We start from the raw sequence: 7,542 nt of genomic DNA on the forward strand, positions 1-7,542 counted from the left end.
AGGGTAGACTTTTGACAGAGTAAACAAACAGGAAACACTGAGCATAAACAGCAGTAACCTGATCATTAGTAATTAAAATACACTCACACACACATTATATATAGGTACAGAGAGAGAGAGAGAGAGAGAGAGAGAGAGAGAGAGAGAGAGAGAGAGAGAGAGAGAAAGAGAGAGAGAGAGAGATATTTAATATTTTTCTACCTGAACATAAGGTAGAAATAAGCATTTTAGCATATTTTCTATTGTTATAACAATTTCTCTTCAACTTGTTAGATTTGAAGTGCCTTTTGATCTCATATTTTATAGATTAAATTTAAGTATTGTCTATTCCATTGAGGATTATTATTCAAAAATATCCTGAGGAAACCAACATAAATTTAAATGGTGATCTACCAGAAAAATACTATTGTGTCTTCTTTACTCTGTGTAATATCACCATAGAAAGATCTGGACATGTACTTATGAGTGCTGTTTTTATTTAGAATAGGTGTTTTCTTTTACATTCTCATCTGTAATTCTGTTTCTTGCAAACATTGGACCCACATGAGATGAAACGTGTTGCTATCATCAGTTCTACCTTCATTGAACACAGTGCATCCAGGCTACCTGTGCCAGGAGGTTTACAACATATGATTGTGTTTACAAGTTTAATGGGAAGACAGATCTACATTCTTTAGCGTTAATCAGATGTCAAGTTTCAAACAAGCAGGCAAAAGTGATGGAGAAGCCAAAGGTTGAAAGTGAGAATGTGGAGTTGGGTGTTGGAGTGAAAATGGGGGTGGGGGAGAGGAGGCTGTGCCCCTCATCCCTAATGGCTAAGGCCTTCCTAACTATATGAATATTTTCCCTGAAAGAATGTTTCCTGGGTTATAAAAAATCTACTGGAGTCCAGTCTTTTGGGGATTTTGAGGATGAAATTTAATTTATCATAGTCTTGCACCAAATTTGGCATTATCCCAGTTGAAACGAAAGTACTTGAATTTAAAAAGATTTTATTTTTGGTTGTGAAGTGGGAGCAATTTATTACAGGTTGTTCTTTGCACTACAGCTCAGGAGGAACAAAAAGATAAAAAAGACTATATCTAATGAAGCAAAAATATCCTTTACTGGTTAGGGTTTTAAGAGCTAAATGACAAACTGTAGCTCACTTTTCACAGTCAGGGCAAGAGACTGAGAATCAAACTGTAAAATGTCACTTTGCTCTGAAATCTGAGTGCTGCTAGTTAGGTGTGTTGGATGCCAATGTGTTCTCCACTGGATCAGCACAGATCACATGGCAGCCCTTGATCAGCCTGTTTTATAGCTTCAGGAGAGATGGGGACAGACAGTTAGAAGCAAGATCCAGCATCAAAATAGCTACCAAAGTGCAATTAAGAAATCTGCAGGTTTATAATTATAAAAGATCTCCAAAGTAACATCTGTGTTTGTGGATTACACTACCAAAATTTTATCTCAGAACACTGGGTATTAATAAGACTAGATGTTCATTACAGAAAGATACCAAATAATTTTACATAAATAGACTATTTTGTTCTAGATAACTGAATGTTTTAGCATGGAAAAGGGGAAGATGAGTGTTTCACAACATTCTCTGGATTTGTGTTCTTTTTATCCTGTAACCTAACCTCCGTTTGAAAATGTGAAGTCTGGGTTGTATGGTATATCATCTTGCCAATAGCCAGATAAGCCAGTGTCCAAGAGAAGTAAAAGGTCGACATATTGGAGATGACAGAGAATTTACATAAATCACTTCTGCTCACATCCCATCAGCTCCAACTTGTCAACATAGCATATCTATGTGCAAACTAAATGCATTTTCTAACTAGGAATTTACATAAGAGGTCTAGAATTACGTTGACACTTAAATTATACAACTGATTTCCCATTGTTACCATTATTAAAATATTTTTATTTCAATTTCTATTTCCCAGGAAATTTATCTCACAAGAATGTGGTATCATCTAAGCTTGGATACCTGACCTTTTCTGCTATATCTGTTACTGCTGTCTTCCTACTTGCTCTGATCTATTTAACTTAGACACTTTACATCATCTTTTATTCCCATCCCATATACTGCGTCTCCAGCGCACCAGGGATATCATCTATCTGCAGGTAGACTGAAACACTATCCTCTAGTCTAAGAGACGCTTCACCACTGCCATCCACATGTAAGTCACCATCATTTTTTCCTCATCCTCTTCTCTCTTTTATCTCAAAGCAATTTTCACCCCCACAAAGGATGGAATGTATGGTTATTTATGTCTTTATTCATTTTGTTTTATGTGTATGTCCATGCTCTTTATGGAGTTCATATGTATTACATGTATGAAGGTGCCTGGAGATGTCAGAAGCATGCGCCAGATCATCTGGCACATCATAGGCAGCTGTGTTTCACAATGTGGAAGAACATTACTCAGGTTCTGTGTAAGATAGTGACTGCTCATAACCATTGAGTCGTATGGCTAGCTTTGAAATAGACATGGCATAAAAACCATAAACTTCTCATGGCTTCACATAACACATAAACAAATATTTGTCCATCTTAGTGATGAGAGTGAGTACCTGTCTGCCATGGAAGTGTGTCTCATTAACCCATAGACATTCTCAGACCAGCCACCTTTCAACCAAATTCTTCTAAAATCCAGATTATAAAATAAGAAACTGGAACATTCTTCCACCTTCTACAATCTGCACAAATTATCACAAATCAACACTCCTATGTAGACTAGTTTTATGTTTGGGTTACTTCAAGGTAAAAGAGTAACTCTAAAGGAATTGTGTGTCAGATACAGACTACTTTGAAATGAAAGTTGATATCAAGGTTAAAGATAATGAGATAGAGTTTCTTTATAAGACATATATCTTATAAAGCAGGTCTTTTAAAAGTATTATTAATGTGTTGAAAATAACCACTTATTTGAGCTAATAGACACTTTCAAATATCAAGTAAAACATTTGTGTATTTTTAAATTGTAATGTAACTAACTAGCTACTAACTAACTAGTTACCCTAGTAACTAACTAGGGTAAGAGTCACCAATTTAGGAAGGGACATATAAGTCAGCCTTGTTTGGGAAGTAGTAAGTCAGTCCCTAACCTGACACACAGTTGCTGCCCTTCCTAATTCCTTTTTGTTGTGCTAAAAAGCAGGAAGAAATAAGACACAGCATAAAGACAGCCTTTCAAAGTGATGTGCCTTTACCTTTAGTCTCCATTTGTTTTAAATTGTCATTTGAATAAAACCCAAACAGAAGCTTAGGCATTTTAATTTGGGATTTCAGATACAAATCTAGGCCAAGGAAGTTTGCATAAATAGTTAGGTTGTTGATTTTACCACATAGAGTGGAATGTGGCACAAATTTTGTAGATGCTTTCATCTTGGTTGACATGCCTTCTTTGTCACTATCCATTAAATAACATCTATTTGGATTAAGAAGTAATTTTCTTTTAGGTCTTCCTCTGCATATAGATTTTTGGACCACAGGAAACTTACATTTGTAATTGTGAAGACTAGCTAGATCAGTTTTCTCAGTCTCTCTATTGCTGAGAATCATAGAAATAAACAAACCCTTTCCATTATAAGTTATATATAATGAAAGTGAAAAGACTTCCCTTCCTGCCTAGATCATCAGTGTGACAACATGGCCGGTACTCTCCCCAAAGTCATCCTTGATGGGGAGAGGAGCAGAACTGGAGACAAGCTTGCTTCTAGAATATGAGGAGGAATTAGCAGAAGGCTTTGGATCTTCACTCAAGATTCTGTATGGGACTACACCTGGACAGTAGTGGCTGAAACAGAGCAGATCGTAGGAATCTGTACAAAGCCAATAGTAAGATCTGCACCTTCTTTACTGGACTTCTGTGTTTAAGGTACCAGTTCATTAAAAAGTAAATAAAAGCAAATAAAAAAAAATCATTGTGTAACAGAGCAGGTTTCTCAGTAAATAGAAGCAAAAGATTCCATTTAATTACCCACGCATTTTTCCCCACTAAAACACCCATCTTGAAATTGTGAATCAAAAGATTCCATTTAATTACCCACCCATTTTTTTCCCCACTAAAACACCCATCTTGAAATTGTGCTGTTTTCTCAGCCAATCACCTTAAAATTGTGGAGTCTAATTTAGATAGTTTCCTTCTGAACACAGTGTTAACATGCACAAGTACAGGACTGACTTGTAGCTGCTGTTTTCACTATCCTGCCATGTCATTATTATGCTAAGAAATGTCAATGATAGCATTGACATTGGCAGCATGGTGATGGTGAGAGAGAGGAAGAGAGAGAAAGAGAGAGAGAGAGAGAGAGAGAGAAACAGGGAGACAGGGAGACAGGGAGGCAGGGAGGCAGGGAGACAGAGAGGAGAGGGAAAGTGTATGTGAGTGTAAATGTGTGTGGAAGAGAGCATATCTCTCTCCCTGCCCCGTGTGTGTGTGTGTGTGTGTGTGTGTGTGTGTGTGTGTGTGTGTTTAAATAAAAGAGATACAAACTCTCTGTGCTCAGGTGAAAAGTCTCATGGGCCATCACCCTGTATTTACTTTACTCCCTAAGAATAAAGGGGACCTAAAAACCCTGGAAATCCCTGACCCTCTGTTTACCTTCCTGGACACATCACTCTTCTGTTTCAGAAACAAATCATTTTCCATTATAATTCAGAACTACCCAGATCCCTAAATGAACTCGAGATTTTAGCAATTCAGCAAAAAATTTATTTGCAAAGCACATGCCTGCTAGCTTGTGAGATTGCAGTTCCTCTTCATATGAATGCTGGCAATATTTCATTGTGGGGGTCAATTATGGTCATTTACCATGATGACATAATAACAACAGCAAAAAATGTGAAAGCGAAAGTAGGGTTATTATTACTGTTTGGAAAGTCTGTGTTCCTGATGTTCCTGCCAGGAGAGAGAAAAGCTGGAGTTCAGAGATAGCTGACAACACAGCTAGCCATTTAAATCACCACCGGATTGATCAATTTGCAAGACTGGGATGTAAGAAGAGGCTGAAGCCAGCATTTCAGTGGAAGGCTGCTTCCTTCACCTTGAACTGCAAGTCTTTTCCTTCTTGGCATGTCACATAGAAACACCCCCTGCACCCTATCTCCACTACTAAAGGAAAAGAAATACAGAGAATGCATTTGCCCATAGAGATGGGCCAACAGCCAGTGTCATTCTCTGATATATAGCAAAGGAGGAATTTATTTCCAACTAGTAGAGGTTTGGGAGTGGCGGTGGGGGTATAAAACTGTATAGCTTCAACCCTATGAAATAAGGTTAGTAAAATACATAAACTCTGAAACAGCACTGTGAAGTATGCCTGCAGTCAACTGCAATTCACCAATGGCTTTGTGATAGATATCCCAGCACCTGGCTGTGTTTTTTTTGTCAGCTGTGACCTGTGTGTGCCTTTCAGCAAAGTTTGCCTTCCCCCAACCCTTCTTTTTCCCCACCTGGGCAGAGGTTTTGTGCTAGTACAGCAGTGAGCTTGCTGATTGTGGGGGGAGGGGTGGGAGGGATGCTAGAGCAGGTTTACTGAGTGGTGGCAGTCTGGTAGCCAGCATCTGCATGAGACAAAAGCGTGCTACTTGCCCAGTAAAAAATACAGCAGCAGTTGAATAGAGCAAAAGGTAATAAAAAAATGCAGCTTTAAAAAAAATCAGCTCCGATGATGCCTATTTTTTTAAATTAAATGGAGAAAAAATCAAAATAGGCAGAAATTCCTTTAAAAACAAAACAACAACGTCAAAAAAAAAAAAAAAAAAACCACACCGCATAGTCCTGTCAGTGTGATGTTGAACAAGTGCCATTAATCAAGAGCTGTGTTATTCATTAGACACAGTGATGCACTTGAATTGTTACTTTAGTATCATTGTTCCAAGCCTCTACAACAGCTTTAAAGAAGAGGGGGGAAATTTACAGTTATGGCTTACAGTGAGGGTTGTGAAAGAACTTTCCTACTATTAGCCAAATGTTAAACACGGTGATAATAGTAATAATACCTTGTATTTATACAGGGACTGTCTCTGAGAAACCCAGAGTACTCAACAAACAGTAGTGTTTTCCCTGTCAACAGCATCCTTCAGAAGAAAGCTGGAGGGAGGTATTATTATCTCGCCTTGCCATCAAGCCGATGATAGTTCCTTGTGTTTACCGTTATCACTGATGTGTGCTGTAGAGGACATGGCAGACAAGCAGGAGGGTGGGAAATTGTATGTGGTGGGAGTGAAGAGTTTTGTGAATCCTTTGAAAAAAAAACTGAGCTAACATGAATGCTTTGCTCTAGAGTGAGTGGTTTTGAGAGATGTGGAAAAATTGCAAATCATTAACTACTTTTACTGAACATCGTAAATAAATCACAGCATAGCCTAATCAGAACTAGACTCTAGAAACTTAATTTGGCATATAAACGCATGGCCCACTGAGGGAGGAAGGGTGTCCAGGACCTGGTAGATATGCGGACACCTTAAGGCTAGATAGCTGATAGTTTGTGTGGTCTGTTCCTTATCTTGCCTGCCTTCTAATAGCTGGTTGGGCCAGGGCTGAGCCTATCAAATGCCTTTTCCTGGACCTTTAGAAATGACTTGTGGAGAGTTTAGTGACTGATTTTCTGAAGAAGGTAGGTTTATAAAAACTCTATTTGGACTATCTGAAAACAGAACATGAAAACAAAGTGTAAAAAGGGAAGACGGAAAAAGGTATTATTGCTGCCTATAATGAGAGCCATTTCTGCCTTTGTGTGGCCGATACTGAGATCCGTCTAATGAATATCCATAAAGTCAAACGTTCCTTAATTCATGACTACATGTTCTCTAACCAAAGTAGATGTCCCAAGGTAACTGCCCTCAAAAGACTTTGCCAGGAAGTGCTCAGACATCTTGCATGGTCAGATCTCTTGGGGTTCATGGTGTGTTTTGGAGAGCTGTGGGCCCCTGCATAGCTCATAGCTATTACAGGTTGTTCTTCCTAAGAGAGGACCTTTAGTTAAACTTTAATTAAACTTGTAACTTAACTCTGAAAAGGATACTATTGTGTTTTATTTGCCCTTTCCTCCACACTTTACCCTTTAGTTCTGATCCTGTTTTATAATTGTATGCTCACTGCAAAGTTAACATTAGTGATACTTTAGAGAAGCAACTTGAAAACACTTGAAAAAGATGAACTTTCTTTGTGAATTCCATCCACCAGTAAGATTGATATAGTAAAGGCCTTACCATTTGCATCTTGGGCCAGCTTCCCTGATCTGAGAGCATATCAGTTGGTTGCCAAACAGTCAGTCCTGAAGACATATATACAAGTATCACTATCCAGACTATATTTGCATATATGCATCCCATGACACTTAGTGAAAAATGATGGAGGAAATGGGTGTATGGGAAAGATTGGAGGAAGGAAAAGGAAAGGAGAGTGATGTAATTATATTAAAATCTCAAAATATAAAAGTTTCAAGCTCTCAGTGTGGATGATCACAGTCAGCTATTGGATGGATCACACGGCCCCCAATGGAGGAGCTAGAGAAATTACCCAAGGAACTAAAGGGAACTGCAAC

Source organism: Mus caroli, chromosome 13 (assembly GCF_900094665.2).
Source record: "Mus caroli chromosome 13, CAROLI_EIJ_v1.1, whole genome shotgun sequence".
Classification (NCBI taxonomy): domain Eukaryota; kingdom Metazoa; phylum Chordata; class Mammalia; order Rodentia; family Muridae; genus Mus; species Mus caroli.